Consider the following 25,051-nt stretch of genomic DNA (forward strand, 5'->3'; position numbering starts at 1 on the left):
ACAAGGAAATTGGGTGAATATGAAAAGTTGAGGTCAAGATCAAGATGGTAAATTAGGGAAGGGACTGGCCCTTCCTGGGATGAGCCCCGCCTCCCTGGGTGAGATGATCCCCAGGGTGAAGTCTGGTTCCATGAAGATCTAGGGCCCAGGAAGTCCATCCTGCCAGGCCCCTGGGATGGAATTTTGTAGTCCATCACATGGGTTCCTCCTGTTCCTTCCTCAGCCCTCTTCTTTTGATTTTGTCTTTTTCCCCAGCAATCCCATTTCCTCACAGCCTCCAGTTATCATCACCGTACTGATAGTTCCTGAGTATATGCTCTTTCTTGGTTGTCCTTCTGAGTTTCGCCTGGGCATCCTTTCAGGCACCTCAAACTCAACTTCTCTAAACCAACCCCTTTTCTCCCCATCCCTCCTCCCAAAAACCTCTGTTATGTCCTCTGTGTCCTTGTGCACACCCACCCACTAATGCCCAAAAGAAACTTGGAGGTCACTCTGTAGTCTTATTTTCTCTTACTGCCACATCTAACTGGTGAAAGGCTAAAAAAGAAAAAAAATGTAGTATTAATATTTTAAATTGGTAAATTTTTATAAAGTATACATGCAAAAGACTTCCATAAAAGTGTATAACATGATGGGACTTTTAGAGAAGTGAATATATTTCTGTACTTACTATCCAGATCAAAAGATAGAACTTTATGAGAAGTACCCCACCTGCCACCTGCTAGTCACTGCCCTCCAAAGGGTGACCATTACCCTGACTTTTAACATCCGTGACTTGTCTTGTCTGATTTTGAACTTTATGCAGATGGACTCACACAGTATATATTTATTTTGTGTCTGGCTTTTTTTTCACTCAACATTATGCTTGTGGGATGTATCTAGGCTGTTAGGTGTTCTTTTTTTTTTTAACGTTTATTTATTTTTGAGACAGAGAGAGACAGAGCATGAATGGGGGAGGGTCAGAGAGAGAGGGAGACACAGAATCTGAAACAGGCTCCAGGCTCTGAGCAGTCAGCCCAGAGCCCGACGCAGGGCTCGAACTCACGGACCGAGAGATCATGACCTGAGCTGAAGTCGGACGCTTAACCGACTGAGCCACCCAGGCGCCCCTAGGTGTTCTTAGTTCTCTGTTTCTGTGCCATGTATGATTCTTACTTCATAGTGTTTTACTATAAAATTCATATGTTCCTGAGGCCATTTGAAGATATCCTGAGCAGAGTCAAGTCAGTTTTCTCTGATAGCATATGTCTTTAAAAGCAGAACACAACTGTTTGTGATATTCCAAGTACACCAGAAAGGAAGGTGAGTTTCACCAAAGAGGTTCAGACAGTCAGGGAGGTAGTAGAAGTAAAAGTGGAACTTCTTCTATTTTCCAGAGTTTGTTCTCTTTGTTGTAGTTTTGAAAGAAAAGTCATGCTTCAATTAATAACAGACAACGCAGTCAATATGATGGGAGCAGAGACAATGATGTGATCAAATGCCAAGAAATGACTGACGGCTGAAAAAATATCATGTGAGCCAAAGCAATTTCTCTTGACTTCTAACTTTATTCATCCAACAAATAACATTTCATCACAGTTTTATCAATGGAATGCAATTCCACCCAGATCATTCTGTCAACGACAAGAAACAGCATCAAATCATTTTGTCCACACAAATAAATCAATTGTTGATTATTATTTTCTCCCATTTGGGACCCAAGTAGGAGGACCAAATATCTTGAGTAAAACAAAGGGAAGAAGGAAAAAATGGTTTCTATCTTGACAAATCCAGTTGGGTAAATGTAGCTTATGCTTTTTTTTTTTTTTTTTGACACATTCTGATGTGAGGAGGGATAAACAGTTTTTAAATTTAGAGCACAGACAAACTGTAATAATAAACACATGGAAAGAGAATTCAGGCACTTACTGCTTCTTACAGCTATGATAGCATTTCTAGTTTTTCACTTTTGCTTATGTAGTTCTCCTTACTGGGATTCTCCTGTCTTTAAATGTATAATCAAGTTTTGAGAAAAATTAGACTGCAAAGGCTTATAAATCCAAATGAAAGAGGTGTCATCTTTAAAGGACAAACTTGTGTGGCAAGTGGCCTGGTTGTGGATTGGGCTGCTCTTCCCGGTCCTGCTGCTGCTTCTTGCTGCCACATCTTGTTGCTGCTGAAAGCCCTTTCTGTAGAGTCCTCACCTGGTGGTCCACTACTGGATGAGAGATTTGCTTCATTTTACAAATTAAAGCTCATATTCATTCTATACATGATACAGTTACACATCAGGATTTTTCACTTAATATATTGCAATGGACTGAATGTTTGCGTCCTCCCTAATTCATATGTTGAAATCCTAACCACCAGTGTGATGGTATTAGGAGGTGATGGCCACTGGGGAGCGATTGGTCATGAAGGCAAACCCTTCTTGAATAGGATTAGTGCCCTTATAAAAGAGAGCTCTTTCACCCTATTTCTGCCACATGAGGATACAGCGAGGAGCCGGTTGTCAGGAACTGTAAAGCACGCTGTCTTCAGAACATGACTGTGTTGGCACGCTGATCTCTCACACTGATTCCAGATTCCAGAACTGTGAACAATAAATTTCTGCTGTTTGTAAGCCACCCAGTCTATGGTATTTTGTCATAGAAGCCAAAGCTGACCAAGACATATATTATGAGCATCTTTTTCAAATTTGCCCTGGGAGAGAGGAAGACCCTCACCGGGATCTTGTGTGGGGAATGGTTTGCTCCCTGAGGCCAATAAAGTCAAGTTTGCTCCTTGCTGTAATTCCCTGGGCCATAGTTCTTGTACTTCACTGGCTCATCCTATTTATGACTTTCCCCCAAGACCTCAGCTGTATTGTCAGAAGGGGCTCTCCTGTCTGAAAAACTGTTCTTTTTACCTCCCCGGGACCACCATGGGGTGAGGCATTTTCTTTTTGTCAGAAGCACAGAAGCAAATGGTAAGCAAAAATACTTACTGCCCTTTCCCTGATGATGTGCTCTCATATCCGCTGCAAGGCAAAGAGTAATTTTTGTACCTCGATTGTGATTTATCCTCGTAAGGGAGACTAAGGTATTTCTAGCCTAGAGAAAGAAAAATAAATTAAATAAATACAAGACAAGTTAAATTTTCAGTGGTGCATCAATTCCCCCATATAAGGCCAAATCGGACTTCAAATTTCTTGAAGTTGGTGAATTTATTATGTACCCATGTCTCTCGTACATACTGCCTGCCTTCAATGAAGAGGGGCTTAACACAGGTTTCTAGGAGGATAAAAATGGTATGATTATTTGGCTATAACACTTAAAGCATAAGTTCAAGAAGATTTGATTTTAATCCAAATACTTCCACCTAAATAAGGATTCTGATGCAAACAGTGACTATTTTTAAAATGACATCTTTTTATGGTATTAAAAGTGATGCTTATTCATTAAATTAAAAAAAAAAAACACCCAGGAAGATACCAGAAGAAAACAGAGCCCATCTATATTCCCACTTCTTAGTTAACATTTGGTGTGTTTTTCTCTCTCTTTCCTCCCCCACCACCTTCTTTTTCATCTATGTTTGTTTTGTTTTACCAATTTACATCTGTATTTATGCTATATGTGATAAAGTTAACCATCAGACTTTTTCACTTAAAATGTTACATCATGAGCACATTTGTTAGATTTTTGGAAACTTATTTTACCAAAGCCCTACTTGAAGGTATAAAGGTTTTTCTTTATTAATTTTTAAATTAAAAATATAACATTTGTGGGCATATTTATACACATATCTTGGGGCTAACCTCAACTTATTTCCCTAGGAAGTATTGCTAAAAGTAGATTTTTAACAAATGAAAATGTCTTGATACTTATTGCTATATTATCCTCTAGAAAGTCTGAACCACTTTAGACTCTCATTAACAATATTTGGATGTACATATTTCCAATGCAACCTTGTCAGCATTGAAAAAAAGGAAAAAATTGAAAGCATTGAAAGCATTGAAAAAAAGGAAAAATATCTTGATAAATAGGTAAAAAAATTGTATTATTGTTTGAATTTGCATGAAATACTAAATTCTTCTTATTGCTTATTTTTGTTTTCCTTTTGTGAATTACCTGCTGAAACTTTTTTCTGATTTTCCATTGATCTTATTTTCTTTGTAGAGCTCTGATACATGGTAAAAATATTGCCCCCAGATATTTGCTTTTGTTTAGAAATTAAATAGTGATTCCCCCACTCCAAACATTAGTTTCTGATACTTAGGTATTAAAATTTAGCTATCCTATCCTTTAAGGATGTCTTTCTTTGTTTTTAGGTATAGATCACGTTTAAAAACAGCACACATTTTCTTAGGTTTAACCTTCCATCCCTCTCGCCTCCTTGCCTCCCTCCCTTCATTCCATTTTATAATTAATGGGTCAGTGCCTTTGGGGTATGGTATTGGGCAGAAATCTAACATTTTATTTTCAAATATGTAATCAGTTATCTAAGAGTCATTTATTAAATATTCTTTTCTTTCTCCCTTGATTTAAAATGTGATCCTGGTCAAATGCTAAACTTTAATTTGTATTAGAGTCTGTTCCTGGAACTGCTTCCCTATGCCATTGATTCATTTGACAATTCTTGCTCTGGCACCACGTTGCTTTAATTATTGAGTTTTACTTATGTGGATCCTGAGAAACTTAACAGAAACCCATGGGGGAGGGGAAGGAAAAAAAAAGAGGTTAGAGTGGGAGAGAGCCAAAGCATAAGAGACTCTTAAAAACTGAGAACAAACTGAGTGTTGATGGGTGGAGGGTAGGTGATGGGCATTGAAGAGGGCATCTTTTGGGATGAGCACTGGGTGTTGTATGGAAACCAATTTGACAATAAATGTCATATATTAAAAAAAAAAAATAAAAAATAAAAAAAATAAATAAAATATTAAAAAAAAATTATTGAGTTTTATACCACAGTAAGTATTATTATCTGGCAGTGTTAGTCTCCTTTCATTACTCTCTTTTTAGGGGGCTTCTTTGCTTATTCTTCTAGATGAATTTTTATATTACCTTTTCAAACAATTTCAGTGTTTTGATTTAAGCAAACTGAAACACATGAATTATCTTGGAAGAAATGATACACTTACAATATTATTTTGAAAAACATATTTCTTCTTATTCAGGAATACTATTTCTTTCTTAATTCCTTCAAGACATTTTCATGCCCCTCAGTAAAGTATAATAGTTTTCTTTGTCAAATGCTACTTACTTCCTACATTTATTGATAGATATTTCAGATATTTGCTGGGGTTTTTTCTTTTTTCTTTTTTTATGGAAAGCCATTGTGAGGTGTGTGTGTGTGTGTGTGTGTGTGTGTGTGTGTGTGTGTGTGTGTGTGTGTGTTTGAGCATATTTTGTATTTGTTCACAAGTATTTTGGTTACTTCTCTTATGTATTCCTTTTGCACCCTTTATTTAAGTGTATAAATCTTACTTATTTTTCTTGTTTTGTTGCATTGGCCACATCTGCCAAAGTACTCTGCAAAAGCAGTGACATCTGGTATCCTTTGTATTGGTCCTCACTCAGATGTAGAATCCTTTGATGTTTCATCATTTAACAAGTGTCCATTACTATTTTTTATTTTATTTTGTTTTCCACTACTATTTTAAGATCGATTTTTTAAAAAGGAATAAACCTTTATTTGTAGTATCAGGAATATTTTTATTCTTTAAAATTGATATGATATTGGTGGATTTCTGAAATCATAGCAACCTTTACATTTCAGAAGTCATGTTTACCTGATCATGTATATCTTTGGTATGCTTATGATTTTAATTTATGTTGCTGTTTTATTTGAGATTTTTACATTTGTATTGTAAGTAGAATCTGTAGGTGTGTGTGTTTGGTTCTGTGTGTATGTGTGTGGGGCATGTGGATATACAAGTGTGCGTTCTCTCTGTCAAGTTTAGGGATCGGGATTGTGGAGAACAAACTGGAAATGTCATTAAAAATAAACTCTGGAATATTTAACATAGCATGGAAATTTTTCCTTGAGAATTTTAAAGAACTCGGGTATTTTCTTGTGCCATTTAGGAGGTAATAAATATTTACATTATGAGATATTTTCATTGTATTTCATCAGTCCATATACTCTTATTCTTCATGATTAAGTTTTGATTCGCTTATATTTTAATAGAAAATTACTCATTTCATCATTGTTTTATTTTTAAGGTTATGGATATATTTACTTTCTTATTTCTAATTTTTTGCTTATATGTCTTCTTTTTAAAAAAAAAGATTTTTAACATTTATTTACTTTTGGGAGGAGAGACAGAGTACAAGCAGGGGAGGGGCAGAGAGAGAGGGAGATGCAGAATCCAAACAGACTCCAGGCTCCAGCTGTCAGCACAGACAGACCCTGATGTGGGGCTGGAACCCACGAACTGTGAGATCATTATCTGAGCCACAGTTGGATGCTTAATCAACTGAGGCACCCAGGCGCCCTGCTTTTGTGTCTTCTTTATTTGAACTTGAATATACTTGCTCAATTTTTAGCTATTTGGCTTTTCCTTTCAACTCTATTTCTGGGATTTATTGATTTTATCATTTCTAATTCATTATTTTTAAATGAATTTTTAAATTTCTGCTTTCCTTGAGTTTATCTTAATTTTCTTCTGATAACTAAGCTGGATGTGTTGTTCATTTATTTTTACATTTCATTTTTAATTTTGTAGGAATTTAGTTTAATTAATTTTGTAGACCTCATATTTATCACTGAAAAAAATTTGGCTATAGCACAAAAGTTTTTCTGTGTAATTTTCTATTTGTTTCAGTTTCTAAATAGCAATTTAAAAAATTTAGGAATACGGTTTCATTTTCCAAGTGGTTGTATTTTGTTGTTTCTGCTCTTTGAAATTTATTTGCAAAATTTTTCTTCTTTGCAATGTATTTAGATTTTACTATGGTTAATATGCATTTTCATAGTGTTTCATGCACATTTGAAAAGATAGAGTTCCCTGTTGGTAGTATATAGAGTTAGATACATGTCTGTATAAGACACCTAAGATGAAATTCAGTCCTAAGAGTTTTGAAAATGTAATAGATAGAAGGTAAAATGTCTGGTATCACTGATGGGACCAGAGCACACGCAGCTATTGGAGAAGGGAACGATTCCATCTAAATCCAACTGACCTTCCCATGGTCAGCCAGTGCCTGGAACAAGAGTCAGGCCTGGGGAGGTGAAGCCTGGGGAGGCAGAACTTAGCCTGAGAAGATATGTTAGAACACAGCTGCACAGGAGGGTGAATCTCAAGGAGAGTAAGACTAGAGCAGGGATGGCAACTGGGGGGGACCCCAGGGACAGGCCTGGGGCTGGCACCTCCAGAAGTGGGTGCATCTGTTGGCAAGGACAATTTGTTCTCTCTTTCCATCTTTATAAACTCTCAGCACATCCTTGCTAAAGACCACATAGTCTGCTCTCAGCTATGGGACTTAAAAGAGAGGTTTCTTCAAGACTTGTGCAGAGAGAGAAGGGGAAATGAAGCATCTGCAAAGTGGGCGGGCAGCCAAACTGACCCTCACCAGGCCCAGCTACAGGAAAGATAGGGGCGGGCAGCTGGAGGAGGCAGCCAGAGCAGAGGAACGTAAGAGCATGGTCTTTCGTATTGATGAAGCAGCTCTGAGATTGAGGAGCCCTGAGAGGGGCTATAAGGAACAAGGAAATGCTTCAAGGGTGTTACTGCCTGCCTGGTCAGATGGGTGCTTACAATGGTCATAAATGGAGCTGTCAAATGAATTTTATTTTACACCAGACTAGCGCAGTTAGAAGACATTTAAGTTAGAAATACTTTAAATAAACATTAATCATACTATTTGGAACCCTGCATTCTTTTCTGACAATATGATCAGCCTGAACCATAGAAAAACATGTCCAACTTTTCTGTGATTACTACATGGTTCTCAGTTTTCTTGTTTGTCAGAGATTCTGCTTTACATTTCATGATGCTATAATATAATGTGAGATGAGGACATGCATTTGTTGTATCCTAATTGTGGATTATACCCATAATCAATTTAAAATGCCCCTCTTGGCCTATTTAATGCTTTGTTTGCAATTTCTATCCCTGTTTCCTTTTTGTGTACATACATCTTGGCTAAGCATTTAACCTCTATTTCTGACCTTGTTTGAGTTGCATCTTGTGTATTTTGTATTTTGACCAAGGAGAAAAAAAAAGACTTTATTTATTAATGAGGGAAATAATTAGATTGATAGTTATTTTAAAACTGATGCACGTAGTGGACATTGCTCTCCCCTGACTAGCATCTCTTTTCTCCTGCTTTGTCCTGAAGGAGCCTACATAATTCCAGATTCTCCTTGAACTCCAGGGCAACCTGAGTTTACCCCAGTTCTGAGGTGGGGCTGATTGGTCCAAATATAATCCCACCTTGTGCCAGTGACTGGTTCAGGAATGAGCCGGTAATTCAAATGCTGGCCAAGCCACTGAGAAAGGAAATGGGTTTGGAGGCTTTTCTGGCTAACTGTCTTTGCTCCTAAGAAAGCCTCAGAAAATGGAAGTCTCTCTTCCTCTGCCAGGCCTCATCAGGTCTGGGTACTGCACCGGGACCTGCCATAGAGTACAGAGTGCCATGTTGCTGACTGCCTAAGGCTGATGTCCTCACGAGGACGGCAGACCAAAGAGATGGGAAGAACATGGGTTCTTGAAGATATCCCCGAGCTTCGGAATCAATGGCCCTGTGACTGTCCTACATCTTGCATTCCTGCCACATAAAATTAGACAATTTTTTTATTGTTCTTTGAGCCAATATAAATCTGGGTTTCTGCTAATTATAGCCAATAATAACACTTAAATGACACAGCGTGTTCATTTTTCATTTCTTACATTTATTTCATGCTTTTAATTTATTATTTCTCTTGTTTTGGTTTTGTGTCATTTGAAAATAGATTATATTTTATTTACTCTTGTTTTCTCTTGTGAATTAAGTATGGAATTATGAATGAGTCTGGTTTTTAATTCTACTAAAAATTGAGTAGCTTAACATATACTTACTCCTATATTTTTAGAAGTATCAAAGTTGCTATAATAATGATAATTATGATATTAGTATTACAGCTTATGTTTATTGAGCCCTTAATATATGCCATGTACTATGCTAAACAATGTATGTATATTTATTCATTATGTCCTCACTGCAGGAAACAGAGACACAGAAAGTTTAAGTAACTTGCCCCAAATGAAGCAGAAAAAGTCAATTGCCCACACTACAGATGAGGAAATTAGTGCCCTTTTCCTTCATGCCATGCTTTTAGCTTTCCATTCACTTCCTGGTTTTTTGTGGGTACTGGGGAATTTCAGAACCAGAATGTTAATGATTATCATTTTTACATATATAAATATATATCCTTTCAAAGAAAAAATATTTCATTTCGAATCCACATGTCCTACAACTATTTAGTCTCAATTCTACATATAGTTTTGATACCCACCATCATTTCTTTTACATTTTTTTAAATGTTTATTTTTGAGAGAGAGAGAGAGAGAGAGAGAGAACGAACTTGTGGGGGAGGGACGAAGAGAGAGGGAGACACAGAATCCAAAGCAGACTCAGGTCTGAGCTGTCAGCACAGACCCCAATGCCGGGCTTGAATTCACGGAACTGGATATCATGACATGAGCTGAAGTTGGACGCTTAACTGACTAAGCCACCCAGGTGTCCCATCACCATCATTTCTTTTAAATCCCAATATTTTATTCTAAATTATTTAATACAGTTTATTACTGGATTAACTAATATGCTTTTGAGCAATTTTATTCAGAAGACATGTTGTTTGCATATAGTTTTCACAGAATGATCACTTGGTTGGTTGTAGAATTTCCCCAGAAATCCTATTTCTTTTATATGTTCTTATATTTACTGCTCTGTGGAAGTTTGAGCCTGTTCTTCCTTCTTCCCCTTAAAGTCTATCCAGTTCATAACTGTTCATATACTAGTAGTGTGTGTGTGTGTGTGTGTTTACACAATTAATTTTCATTGCACAAGTAATTCCTGAAATACTCTCCTTCAAAATATTGAGAACTTTCATTAAAAAAAATTCTACTTGACCACCCTTCCTTCAACTCACATTTTCCCCTGAGGTAATTACCATGAGCATTTTGTGTGAATCTTTCCAGAAAGTTTCTATGAATTTGCACACATATATCCATAACTACACATAGCACATAGCATTATTCCAGGGAAATGGTACTTTGAGAGTATATGTTGAAGGAATCAGTAAAGAGTTTGTGGTGGGATGGAGTGGACATAAAGAGCAACCTGGTTACCTAAGAAAGGAGACTCCTCTTTGCAATACTGGGTGACTGGCCCATCAGTCTGGTGAGGTAGATATTGGATCACTGATTGAGGATTTATTCCATAGGAAAAAGTGAGGCCATCTTCTCAGGCCTGTGAACTTGTTTTCTGTATCAGGCTCACCTAACAAGTTAATCTACATCTCAGCTCCAGAGCTCATGTCACCAGTGGAGATTCTCCCCATATTCTGGCCAAGGTGTATTTATTAGTCCACACTGTTAAGTTTTCCCATATTCTTATGTGATTTCACTAGGGCTTGGAAAAAGCAAAGACCCAAACTAAGCTAGTAAGAGACCACCCTGGGAAGAATACAGGCCAAATTGCTTATAAAAGGCAGGTCGCCTGGAACCCTGGGAGAGAAGAACATCAATTACGAGCCCTTGGCTCACAGGTTATGAACTCACAGGTTCATCTTTTGGTTAGAAAAGAGGGAGATCTTATGGGGCATCTGGGTGGCTTGGTCAGTTAAGCGTCTGACTTTGGCTCAGGTTATGATCAAGTCATGATCTCACAGTTTGTGAGTTCAAACCCTGCGTTGGGCTCTGTGCTGACAGCTCAGAGCCTGGAGCCTGCTTTGGATTCTGTGTCTCCCTCTCCCTGCCTCAGCCCAGCTCATGCTCTGTCTCTCTGCTCTCAAAAATACACACTAAAAAATTTTAGAAAAGACGGAGATCTCTTTTCATGAGAAATCAACTTGTCCAATGAGGGTAGATCTCTGAACACTGAGCTGAAGAGATCCAGGGAGTGAGCTTGGGCTCTCCCTGGTCTGAGCTCCAGAGAACAATTCCCCTGCTCTTTTCTAACAAATAAACCCATTGTACCCGGCTCCTTATGGATCCCATAAGATTTGTTTCTCAAGTGAACCAATTTAGTAAAAATATGTTTTCCCATTTTAATTACTCTCATAACTTCCGAAGAGCATATGATGCTCCAGATTACCACACTGAGCTGCTGGCATTCCTGGCAATGGCAAAGGAAGTTCTGTCTGATAAGCGCAAGGAGCTTGCTATGGGTAGACAACCTGGGCCAGCCTTTGAGGAGTTTTGAAGGTAGAGCAATTTGCTACTTTTATATGACTTACATGGTGTCATTCATGTCCATAAAAAAGGAACAGCCAAACGGACTGATAAATGCTGACTTGTGCGTCTATTGGTTCTGGCTGTTCCTACCCTTGTTTTAAGTAGGAAGTGCCTTCTGGAACTACTCAGTCTAGTGGACCTCTCCCCACCCACATCCCTCTCCATCTTGCCATCTGCCTTATTTCCTTATAACTCTTATCATGATCTGACCTTATGTGGTATGTCCTCGTCTTGCTCATCTGTCTCCCCCTCTGGAGTGAATGCTCCATGAAGCAGGGGTCTTGCCTGCCTCATCTACTGCATAGACACAGTTAAGAGAAGCACTTGCCGTAGAGAAGGCATTCAATACCCATGCACTTAACTCGTTGAATGAATCCATAGGTTAAAATCCTAATGGTGGAAGTTTGGGCACTGGAACCCCAAGGTGGGGGTGGGGAAGAAAACATGACACAAGATGACCCCAACTACATGGGGGTTCTGCTTATGTTAGAAGAGCTTCCAAACTCTGTGCGGTCAAGTCGTGTGGCTCATGGCCAAGGGAGGGTATTTTCTTTTTTACTCATAATAGATAATATTTGTATGTTGGCAACAATGAGCCAGTAGATAAACATGAATACAGACAAATTCTGATTTTGGATTCAAATTACAAGTTATACAAATATAAGATAGGGGAGATATTTGCTCCACAATAACTCATGGAAACAAATTGTGTTTTGGCTGACTCATCTTTTGTAAATGAACAGCATGAATAGCTATTAAAAAGTTTACACCATTAGTGGAATATCATGTCTAATAATACAAATAACATCGATTATAGCCACCGTTTATTTTATACTAGCCATGTACCAGAAACTGTGCTTAATGCTTTTTATGCATGACTATGACTCATGACAATTTTATTATCACACCCATTTATGGATGGAGAAACTTAGGTTCTGAATATTTAACTTGTAGCAGGACACAGAGCTAGGAGGTGGTGGAACCAAATGTATCTATTGCAGAAACTGTTGTTCCTAACCACTGATTGCCTGCTCTATGTGTGTTTAAACATATCTGGGGCATTGGACTGAGTTCTAGTAGACACATTTTAAGATAGAAAATAAACAAGCAGTGGCTTCACAGAGAGGTCACAGGCATGGTAAAGGGTTTGGAAACCACAGCATGTGGGGAACATTCAAAGAGAAGGGGGATGTTTAGTGCCGAGGAGAGATGATGGGAGGTGGGGGTCAGGAATGAAAGGGCATCAAATAGAAGAGAGCAGACCTATCTTGCTTGGCTCTAAACAGTAGAACTGGACCAACAGACAGAAGTTACAGTGAAGCAAGTTTCAGCTTGATATGAGAACTTTCTAAAGATTAAAGATGTAGGAATGAAGCTTTTGAACCCCTCTTTCACCAGCCAAACATATCTGGCTATCTGTCAAAGATGTTGGATGTCAGGAAGGAATCCCTTCCACCTCTATGAGTCTGGGATTTTCTAGATAGGTTTACATTTTATTTAAAAGAAAGGTAAAGATCATTTGAGCTGATTTAAGGTGAGTCTTGTCTAGGAGCAGGGGGATTATACTACTCTCCGAGTTCCTGGCAGCCTTTTGAGCATGTAACACTTCCATTGGGCCATAACTGGGTCACATTTGAAGTCAGAAAAGGGGAGTTGTATTTGTTCTGAACCTAAATCCTCTTTAAAAATAATAATTCTTGGATAGTATTCTTATATTCAATTAATTTCAAAGAGTCTTATGCGTTAATTTTGTGTTTAGCACCAAGTAGGTGCTAATTTTTTAACCATGCCCTCTGCACCCCACCCCTCCTTAATCCCATTCTAGGTCAAGACTAGGGCTCATCCTGCCTCTTGCGGCCCCTCCAACACCTCGCATCCCTAGATGTGTTCAGAAACTATGCAGGTAGAAATGACCTGTGTTTATAATTTATGAAACCCAAAAAGCAGTGAAGAGAAAAAGAAATGAATCCTGCATGATTACAAGGACAAAACCAGCTCCAGGTGCATTTCCACAAGCCAGTGTGGGTGGAATTTTCTCTTGAAGAAGTGTTCTTATTTGTGGTTTCCCACCAGCCTCTCAGTCTGCAAAGTGCTAGATGAAATGAGCTTGTGTGCGATTTCAAAGGGGTATTAGAATCTTGGGGTAAGATTTGAAGAGCCCCAGCCCCTGAGATTGGCATTCTGTGGGCCTGAAATTTTACAATCAGAGCACTGCTTTTCTGAGTTAAGCATTTCCCTTGGCATTCTTCATATGTTGAAACAAAATCTCTAATGTGATAGTATTCGGAGGTGGGGACTTTTGAATGTGATTAGGTCATGAGGGTGGTGCTCTCATCAATGGGGTTAGTGCCCTTTTAAATGTTTTATTTATTTTTGAGAGCGAGAAACTGCAAACAGGGGAGGGGCAGAGAGAGAGGGGGACCAAGGATCTGAAGTTGGCTTTGCACTTCATATGGGGCTTTGCACTTCATATGGGGCTTGAACTCATGACCTGTGAGATCATGATCTGTGCCAAAGTCAGCTGCTCAACTGATTGAGCTACCCAGGTGCCCCAGATTAATGCCCTTTAAAAAGAGATACCAGAGAGCCCCTTCACCCCTTCACCATGTGGGGAGACTATGAAAAGATAGCTGTCTATGAACCAGAAAGCAGGCCCTTACCAGACAGCAAATTCTGTCAGTGCCTTGATCTTGGACTTTCCAGCCTCCAAAACTGTGAGAAATAAATTTCTGTTGTTTATAAGCTACCCAGTCTTATAATATTTTGTTATAGCAGCTCAGACTCAGACAATGATAGAAACTGGATTTGACTTCAAAACCTATACTCTTAACAAGTATATAAAACTGTTGCCATTCTAAATAATTATATTACTCTCAGAAATAGGAGAGAGCTCATCCTCATCATAACACACTATGTCTGCATGTGTGTGTGAGAGAGTAGGGGGGAGGTGTTTATTGTGAATTAACTCTAATTCTAACCCTTAGTAAATTACTAATCTGGAATTTATCTGAGATGGTTAAAGTAATTCTGACTTCTGTAAGGTCATTATTAGCATTTTGTTATTTGCCTTAAAGTCAATTGAAGGTACATATCAGGGAGTAATTACTTGCTGAGTAACCCAGCTACGTCCTCCCTCCCTTGCTTTCTTACTTCCTTCTGTCTTTTCCTTCTCCCTTTTTTCCTTCCTCTTCAATACTTCAGTTATTTCTGAGTATTCGCTCTGTGCCTGTCACTGTGCTGTACAATGGAGGTAAAATGATAAGTAAGTCTTGGTCTGTATTCTTAAGGACCTCACAGCCTGGAAGGGGAGTTAAAAATAATTACTATTCAACATGGCAATGGTTATAAAGGAGCAGATTTTCCAAACTAGTTTTTTAAAGAACACTCTTTGGCAGAATGTTAAGTAAGGGTATCATGAAAAAGAAGTATTTTAAGTTAAAACAAGTTTAGGAAATGCTGGGTTAAATAAAATTAAGCAAGCTTTATCTTACAGGGAATTTTCAGACCCTTTAAATTGCTAATGTGTGCTGTAAATTACCAAGAATGGAAGAGAACATATTTCACAAGCCCAGTTGACCTCAGAACACTTCTTTTGTCATGGCACACTTAATAAAGTATTTATTCACTCTTCCCTCTCTCCCTTTGTCCATCATCGATCCATGTATCCATCTTTTCATCCGATATTCATTCATCCAGTATTTCTCAAGTACCCACTATGTGCTAGACATTGTGTTACATCCTGGGAGTCCATTCATAAACAATCTGTGGAGTTAGTATTTTTCTTGGGCAGATAAACATCAGGCAAGCAAAGAAACATGTAAGATTATCAGAGTGTGGTAAAATCCATATAGGAAATAACCAGGGTTTTAAGATGAGAAAAAAATAGAGTGATCTACTTACGTAGGTGGTTGAGAAAGCCCTCTGTGAGCAAAAGACATTTAAAGCAAGTACCTGGAGGAAGAGAATGAGCCAGTTTTGCAAAGAGCAAGAGGAAGAGCCATCCAGGAAGAAGAAACAGCAAGTGCCAAAACCCTGGAATGCAGAAAGGCTTGGCAAGCTCCAGGAATTGAGCTTCCTCCAGGAGTGCAGGTCTGCTTAAAGACAGAAGGCTGAACTTGACACATTTTTAAGAATTAGAATCTCATCATCATGATATCACAGAGTTGGAGGAGACCCTGACACCATCTATTCCAAGTTCTTATCCACGAGGATCCCATCTTCTAAGATATAGGGCTGCCTGCTCTGCTTGGCTGTGTTTATAGGGTTTTCCCCTTTAGATGGGAGGTAAACTTAAGCCCTAGAACGTAGCTGGGGAAAGCATTGCTTGTGACATTTCTCTCCTTCATATGAAAGGAAGACTAGTGAGGATTGTGTTTAAGGAGAAAATTTCTCTCAGAGGTACAAATCCCAATACAAGTAATCATAGCTGGTAACCTTCACTCCAGCCTAAAAATAGGAAACAAAAAGACTGAAAGGGGAGACTGACAAAGAAACAAGCTTGTTATCCTAGACTCAGTAGCCAAGGAGGGGAAGGAGGATAACTCTGATTCGTGAAGCCCGAGTGCCTCACTCCCAAACCTTTTATCTTTCAATTCTTCCTGCAAGATTAAGCATCCCAAAACACCACTTTTATGGTCTCTGCCCTGGTTCAAGGAGTTACAATGGATCTTCTTTACTGTCAAGTCAAGTAAAAATCTCCCTGCTAGACATTCAGGATGATCCATTATTATCATCATTTTCTTCTGGCTAACCCTCTGCCTTCTTACCCCCTTCCCCAGCGTGCACGTGCGCACACACACACACACACACACACACACACACTGAATTTGTTTCACTGTGCAATTAGTGCCACAAAGGAATAACAAAATAATTCTGATTCGGGGGTCACACTTCTGTCTTTGATCCTGTCATTTGTTGACTGCTTGACAGTGTGTCTTGCAGACCCTCAGCTTCCTCATCTGCATTAACAGATATTAATAGTAATAGTGCTTGTCAAGTAATAATAATACTTGTCACACAGGGATATTGTTATCTGAACTCAGCTGTCACAGCATCTTCCCTATTATGGGCTCCCTCCTCAGGAACTCAAGTTTTCCATCTTGCTTGCTCTCTGCTGGACCCCTGCTCTTTGGTTCTCTCATCCTCATTTGGACTTTATGATCCTTGCAAACACAGCCTTTGGTTTCCGTTTGATGCATGTTTTAGCATCAGAGGCTAAACCTGGCTTTCCTTCATTCCCAGATCTTATTTCCTAGTAACTCAGCCTGGATAAGAGCTTTCAGCTCCTGCTTGTTTGAGAAGAAGAGCTGGAAGGTTATTTTCTGAGGTCTAACCTCAGTAAGTTAAACAGTTGAGGTCTAGTTCTTTCCTCTCGGCTGGTTTTTGCTCAGCTAAGTACTCCCCTTGGTTTTTTTCTGGCTACAGAAGGCACTCCCAGAGCTTTTGATCAGTATTTTAGCCTCATGGTCTTGTGATTCTCAACAGTCACTGATGCATGTTCTGTGGGTGGCCGTGCTTTACTAAACTTTCTGCAGCTTGCTGTGACCTAAACTAATTCAGAGTGAAGATGGAAGAGTTTTGTTCCAAACCCAGAATCCAGCATGTCTTAGCTCTCACCGTAGCCATCACTATTCCTCAAGGAATTCTTGCAAGTCATCTGTGCAGCCTTCCTCCTTTCCACTGTGGATGTCACAAGTCTGTAGGTGAATGGGGGCAGGAATTGGGCTACTCATGTCCTTTTCCTAGTGTTGCTAGTGCTTGGGTAAGCAGTGGGAGAAAAGGCACTTCTCCTGTTGGCAAGGCCTCCTCAATATCCTGGCCAAATAGATGGCAATGTATAACAACCTGTAGCACCATCCCAGGATCCAGCACAGAAACATAGGCTAGTGGCATCTGCATAGAATAGGTCTGTTTTCTTTTCAGTAGCTGGAGAAGAATGGCCCAGAAGAATGCATTCAATCCTGAGACATGCCTGGGGATGGTCTTTTCCATGAACTGATGATTTCAGGCCTCTTATCCTTGCTGCAAGAAGAGAATTGTTTGGAACTTGGAAAAATGAGTAAAGGAGGAAGAAGTGTTTTATGTATCCCTCCAGTAGAATTCCATGAATATCATTGGTCATAACTTTTATCACTTGATCACCCAAATAGCAAGGAATGCTATTTGGAAATGGTCTTCCAGGAAATAGTCTTCAAAACTGGGTGCATTGCCTCTCTGAATTAAATTGGAGTTCTGTTTGTAGGAAGGAAAGGTGATAACACTTGGTAGACAACTACAGTGTCTACCACTGCAACAAAACTTTTCAACCTACCTTACCTCCCAATTCTCTGGGCCCTTCTTCTTGTAGCATTTCTTCCCATACTTACATCTTATTTGTGCTCTTTAATGTTACCAGCACCCAGATCAAGACTCTAATTGGAGTTCAGGCCATCCCAAAAGAACTGTAGACACTGCTGGTGGTCTCAGGACCCAGGTAAGAAGCATTCCAATTGGTTCCAGGTACCAGAGACTATCTGATAGGGAAAAAAAATGACTAGCTCTTCTTCTAGATGGGTGCTAGGAGCCCTTTTGGAGCCCTTTTAACTGACAGGGGTCAGCCCAGTGGTGTTGTGACCCTGCCATCTCTCTGCTTGCCCATCTACATCATCTCCCATGTCTTCCTTGTCTAGCTGACCCTGAGCTCCTGATATCCTAGGTTACATGCTTCTTCTGAACAGGGCTATGACTCTAACACCTTCACAGGTATGAAGAATAGGTGCACAGTATGTATTTTATGCATTGTTTAATTGGAATACAGAGGAGAATACTGGGTTGCAGAATTTTACCTCTCTAAGAAGGCATTTACGGGGCGCCTGGGTGGCTCAGTTGGTTAAGTGTCCGACTTCAGCTCAGGTCATGATCTCACAGTTCATGAGTTTGCACCCCACATCAGGCTCTGTGCTGACAGCTCAGAGCCTGGAGCCTGCTTTGGATTTCATCTCTCTCTCTCTGTCTCTCTTTCTCTCTCTCTCTGCCCCTCTCCTGCTTAAGCTCTGTCTCTCTCTCTCAAAAATGAATAAACTTAAAAAAAAAAAGAAGGCATTTACTGTTTAAGGAAAAGCTAGGAGGTGCATTCTCCCTCTCTATCTTCTTCTATCATTTAAGTTTATAATAAACTTAACTGACTTTATCTCCCTTCAATTCCATTGCCTTATATACCTTTTACTATGTAGAGTTATTGGTAAGGTCCTGCTAGGTGAGTTAGCTAAGCAGACTGGCATATGGATCAACTGAGGTCAAGGTCAGGGGTTCAGTATCCTAATTAGCCATTTTACTCATGGTCTGTTGAATGGCCATAGTCTCTAGATCAGTTACTGTTGGGTCTTTTAAGTGGAGAAACCCATTTTTACTCCAGGTAAAAAGATTCAAATATGGGCCAGTAGAATTTTTTAAATCAAGGCATCATATTCTGTGTATGTGCTTTTTAAGTGGTCTCAATCAGGATTGCTAGGATTAGAATACAGTGCTAATAAAGTAAACTTGCTGCATCATTCTTGGGGCCCAAATACCTTTTCTCTATTATATAACTACAAATTGACCCCTTACACTTGCAACTTAGTCATAGAATACCATTTAACTTTAGATAAAAAAGATCCCTTGGTCTGGTCTCTCTGGTTCAAGAGAGTTTGTTTTCACTAAAGCTGAGGCTGTGGCCTCAGAGTCCTGGGATCATTTGGGTCAGTTGGGACCTAAGCATTAGCACCTATGCCGCCTCCCACCCCCTACCACTTAAGTAACTCTGACATGCAGCCCAGAGTGTGAAATCACCTCCTAACCCTATCAAGACACCAAACTATAGACTTCTTTAACCCCTGTTACAAACTAACTCCCCCAAATCAGTCAAAGCTGACCCTAACTACACATTGGCTTCCAAGTCTCAATCATCGAGCTGTTATCATGCTAGATCCAACATACCATCTACCTCATACCATTGCCACAGAAAATATTCACACTTTCTTCTCCATTTGGCCACAGATGTGAATTTTAGCTTTGGACATTAGATAATTCCCTGAGGGCTTAGACCATCTTCAACTCCAGAAAGAAAGAATGACCTCCTACTTTGGCTACAGACAGTTTCTTCTTAGTCCCAGCTTCATATTAAGCTACACACAGGCTGATCCCAAACCCACACTCAAAGTTACCCTTTTATCATGATCATACAGTTGCTACCTTGTTCTGACCACTTCTGGACTCTTTCTTTGGTAATATACTGCTCTATACCTGATAAATTTAAAATTTATGACCCTAGCCACAAATGGAACCCAGATCTTCAGCTTCAGTTCAACCTCAAACCCTAGCCATAAAGTAACAACCCAGCCCAGAAAGACCTCTGTTCTTTGCTAACTGCAAATCATAAACATCATAATTTTTTAATGAAAAAAATAAATATATGCAGACACCAAGAAACTAGTATATTGAACCTTATGTACTTATTTCCAAGCTACAACAATTATCAGTACATGGCAATTCTTGTTTCATTCGTATCCTTACCTACACTTATTTCCACCCTCTCCTGTGTTATTCTGGAAGAAATATAGACATTATTATATCCTCTCACCTGTATGTGTTTTGATTTATATCTGTAAAGGCTATTTTGAAAAAGATAAGTTATAATCATGATACAGCGATCACACTTGAACTTAAAAATTCTTTATGCACAAATATCTAGTAAGTGTTCATATTTATCCATTTCTTATATATATATTTCAGTTTGTGGTTTTTTTGGACACAAATAAGGTCTACACATTGTTATTTGTTGATATGTCTCTTCTAATAAGTAGTTTTCCTTCTTATCACTTAAAAATTTTTTTTAGCATTTATTTATTTTTGAGAGACAGAGCGAGACAGAGCATGAGTGGGGGGAGGGACAGAGAGAGAGGTGGGGACACAGAATCCAAAGCAGCCTCCAGGCTCTGAGCTATCAGCACAGAGCCTGATGTGGAGCTCGAACTTACAGACCCCGAGATCATGACCTGAGCTGAAGTCGGACGCTTAACCGACTGAGCCACCCAGGTGCCCCTCTTCATTATCACTTCTGCATTTTTACTTCTGTTGAAGGAACCTGCCCTACATGTGGGGCTGTGCTGACACTGATGCACCAGCACAAACTTTCTCACAAAAGGAAGGCTCTGATCAAGAGGGATGCAAGCCAGGGAGTGGGTAAGGGCATGTCCCTCAGTACAACCACTAACTGCATCACCAAGTAAAGTTTCTGCCCTTCAACTGGTGAGGAACATTTTTCTCTCATGTTAGATGATGGTCATGTCTTGTGTTTGTCCTGGTCATTCAGTCTTCTCGCTGCTTTTTCCTGATACAGGGTCATGGCAGCAAAGATGCAAACAAACAACTTGTGTATATATATTTAAATTACATGCACAGAATAGGCTCACACTGTCCCTGCCCACCCTTGGTCCAGTTATGGCAATAAGATTCACACAAGGCAGGATTCACAGTCCAGAGCTGTAGTCATGAAGAGGGGCCATTAAGGGGAGAGTGTCATCACTTCTGGGAGTGTAGATAAGGGAAGATATTTGAACTGAGGAATCACTGGGAGGGAGGGAGAAACCTCCAGACAGCTTCCCATTGGAGAGGAAGGACCCTCATCTTAAGGGTATTGAGGACTTGACCATTTCTATGAGCAGTGACTTCACATTTAAATGTTGGGATTTTTGAAGCATTTGATCTGATTAGGGTTGAGTGAAGTAGCGGAAAACAGCATCTTCGACAACTCCATATTGCCTTCAGAGAAAAGATGTTCAAGTTTCTTGGCTGGCATTCAAGTCTCTGCCCATCACTTCTAACCTATTTTGACAGTGGTAGCTCGCTCTTTTCTCCTACTGGAATCTTCTCCAGTCAGACTGAGCTCCTCACTGCTTCCCAAACAGGCCATGTGCTTTCCTACTTCCTTGCATCTGTCAAGTTGTTCTCTACTCTTGGAATGCCCTTCCCACAGCCCTCCTGTGCGCATGCTGTCCAGAAGTCAGGATGATAACACTCAGGCCAAATAGGAACTCTTAAGAAGTAGTAGAAGATGGAATCAGCTTGAATACAAAGCAAAAGAAAGCCTTGTCAAAAATGACCCAGAACTTGGTACTAAAAGTTTCCTGGATGCCTAAACAGCCAGTAGAGGAGTGTGAGCCAGGAGAGATGTCACTCCAACCTGGTACTCACACTATGGCTCAACTCATCCAAAATGAAAGCTCGATGGAAACATGTTGAGCAAAATTATACATGCTCATTTCTTAACATAGCTTTCAGATTTAATCGCAGGGAACGCTTGTTTTGGTTTGAATTTCTCTCATTTTTAGATACCATTTTCTCTCCTAAACTAGGTCATTTGAATTATCTGCTGATAGTTCAAATCTGTAGATAATTTGCTTTTACTCACATTCCTAAGAACTAATTACCTGTACATATAAAATGATGAAATCTCATTATATTTTCTTTTAAAACTCTGACATGCATTTAATTACATTAGTCAATTATTACTGTACATGCTGAGGATTTGCTATTGACCAGCTCGTGCTGGAATATTTACTGCACAGATGTGTTACTTTAATTAAACAAATGTGATTACACACATATCAATTTTTATTTGGTTTCAAAGCCCAGAATCTAAAAGTGACGCAGTTGGCAAAGCCGTGCAGTGCGGTGCTGGTTCCCGGGAACGCAGCGAGAGGCTCTTTACTGAGGGAACACAGAGCGCCTGCAACTCTGCGTGGGAAACTTCAACCACAAGTGGGTTTTTGTTGGTGTGTTAAGTACCATTGAGTGAACCCAAGAAGGGAACAAACAAACCAGCCCTGAATCTTCCTAGAACATCTTCAGCTTTCTTCTCTTATATATAGAGAGACGAGGGACTGTAGTTTCCTACAGGAAAACTAACCTAAAAGTCAATCCACCTGAGAGTGGGAATTGCTTGGGATTGGTGCTTGGTTAGATAGAAGATCTGGTATTTGTCTTTAACACCAGGGCGAAGTAGAACAATATTAGATCATTGGATTTGGTCTCTTGGTCTCCTTCCTGCCATAACCTCCAGCATACCCCCAAACCATGAGGTTAGTATCAAGAGGGAGGACCTTCTCCCAGTGCCTAGTCCCAGCCAAGTAAGTTTGAGTAACAGTATGAAGATGTAGATAGAAAATCAGAATGTGCTGTGCAAACTGGAGAAAGGTAAAGTTCTCTACGACTCCTGGTACAATGACTGCACATATCAGGTGCTTAGTAAATAGCCCTGGTATTAATGAAGGCAGTAAGTCAATCCATTAATCCACAAACATTTACCAAGCACTGTATGAACTGGTTGTTGGTGGGCACAGACAGAAAGGCAGGAGATCTGTCCACACAAATTTAGACTAGCTGTTTTCCTTAGTCTCACACATGAATGATCACTGCGTTTTGTTCTCAAGGGTGTCTCTGTCTGGGCCTCATGGGCATGGCATATGAAGAACCAACCCAATGGGTCAAGTGAACCAAAAATTCTGCTTAAACTGTGTGTATCCAGGTCTCCTAGATGCAGACAGAATTTCCAAGGATGAGGTTGGGGAGCAAATGAGATGGGACATGCCTGGGTTCCCAAATATACTTTGAACATGAAGAAATCACTGAAATGTTGAACACTATGTGCCATCAACTCTAGGTGCAGAAGGAGTTTTGCCAAAGAAGAGACTAATTGGTTTCAAAAAACAAAGAGGGCTCAGGATTTGGGATGAGAAAGAGCTGGACACTCAGATCAGGCAGAACACTTGACTCTGTGGCTTTACCCCCTTATGACAGTTTCCTCACCTAATGGTGATGAAGAAACTCATCTCATCGGGGATGAGATCTCTGTTGTTCAGGGATCATAAACCGCATATGTGTGTTGCCCAGGACTTGGTAGGTTCTCAGGAAATTGTTGGAGATTTTGCTGTTTAAAGAGTTAGTGTGGACCAGCTGGGTAAGGCAGGTTGTTGGAGGGGTTATTTTCAGTCACTTTGCCTATGCCATTCTTCCTTTTGGCATGTTGCGTTCCACTGATCCATTCCCACCTGGAGGAAAGCCTGTGGTAAATACATTTACAGAGTTTGAATAGCAGGAAGGTTATGTGGGCAGTTCCCAGGAAGTGAATTGCATAAGGTCTTCCAGCTATTAAGTGGCAGAGTTAGAGTTCTAACTGAGGTCTTCTTACTTTAAGATAAATACTCCTTATGGGGAGCTGACTTCAGCTCAGGTCACGATCTCGTGGTTTGTGAATTCGAGCCCCGCGTTGGGCTCTGTGCTGACAGCTTGGAGCCTGGAGCCCGCTTCGGATTTTGTGTCTCCCTCTCTCTCTGCCCCTCCCCTGCTTGCTCTCTGTCTCTGTCTCTCTCTCTCTCTCAAAAATAAATAAACATTAAAAAAAATTAAAAAGAAAACCTACTGGAGAAATTTACTTAAAGAAGATAAATACTCCTTAAATTACATTTTTTTGTGAGATGAAGGTTGTACACCATCCACAGAGATAAGCATTTAAAAAGAGGAATGTGAGGAAGGCAATGATTAGTCCAAACAAACAGTGGCATTTCAGGCACTTCTGCCTCACCCAGGGGTACTCTTGGAATACTGTTGGGATAGACCCACCTTCCTGATAGTTCTTGGATTATCTACACAAGGAACCATCATTTTTCCTATGGATTACACTTGAGTTTTCCAACCTGTGTGGCTGGAAATATTGATCCTGTCACCCAGCTAGAGATTGGGGCACCTCCTCCAGGCTACAGGTACCCCCTCCTTCATGCTGGGGTACCATAAAAATGTTATAATTTTCCATGTGTTCCATGAAATAAACAAGCTTGGGGAGCATTGACCTAACTAGTCTAGCTGGTTCAGAAGACAGCTTGAGTCTTGGCTTTGCCTTTGAATAACTTTAAATAACCCCAGCATAGTGAATTATTTGAACCTCAGTTTCCTCATCAGGGAAATGGATATATTTTATCTCGTAGTTTTGCTGTAAGGATTCACTGAGACTGTCCTGTATCGTGTCTGAAATATGATAAATCCTCAATAATGGTGAGTTGAATGTACCACTTTTTTCAGTTCATAATTTTATTTGTTAAAGTAGAGAGTAGAACTTCTGGCTTCTACTACTCACAGCTTGGTGGATGGAGTCAGGAGATAACTTAGCTGTTCCAGCTCTGAGCTCTGGCTGTGATCCCTCTCTGTCTCAAGTTCCATTTGGTCTGTCAGTAGTGGTTCTGGTCTTATGGGGTCACTGCTTAGAGCAGAGACTGGGCTGAGGCCCCACTGACCCCACCTCCCAAAGGGAGTCCAGCTCAGGCCCATCCCTGCATCCTTAACCCACCCAGCTCCCTGGTTGCTGATCTCATCCTTTTGCCAGGGCTAATTATACTTAAACCAGATTTGTAGGAAGCAAGATGCGTGCACACACAGCCAAAGCCTGGAATTGCTTACCCGAAAACACGTTCCCTCCTCCTTCTGCTCCAGTTCTCAGTCTTACCAGAAGCAGGGGCGGGGGTGGGCAAAGAAATGGAGCTTGCATCGTGTGTGCTGAGGCAAGGTAATCTTGGAGTCACCCTCCACCTCGCTGGCCCTGACTAGCTCTGGCTTGCAGCCACAGGTCACTGGAGAAGAGTGGAG

General features: G+C 40.1%; 1 long non-coding RNA gene across 1 annotated transcript; it reads right to left on the reverse strand.

Moving 5' to 3' along the window:
• Nucleotides 1-1,808: 1,808 nt before the first annotated feature.
• Nucleotides 1,809-25,051, reverse strand: LOC128776969 (uncharacterized). The gene is made up of 3 exons (XR_008422082.1): nt 24,866-25,051; nt 2,966-3,071; nt 1,809-2,197 (listed from the first exon to the last, which is right to left on the reverse strand). It is a non-coding gene; the product is annotated as an uncharacterized LOC128776969 (long non-coding RNA).

The sequence above is a fragment of the Panthera pardus genome, unplaced genomic scaffold (assembly GCF_024362965.1).
Source record: "Panthera pardus isolate Hobbes unplaced genomic scaffold, ASM2436296v1 HiC_scaffold_15, whole genome shotgun sequence".
In the NCBI taxonomy this organism is placed as follows: Eukaryota; Metazoa; Chordata; class Mammalia; order Carnivora; family Felidae; genus Panthera; species Panthera pardus.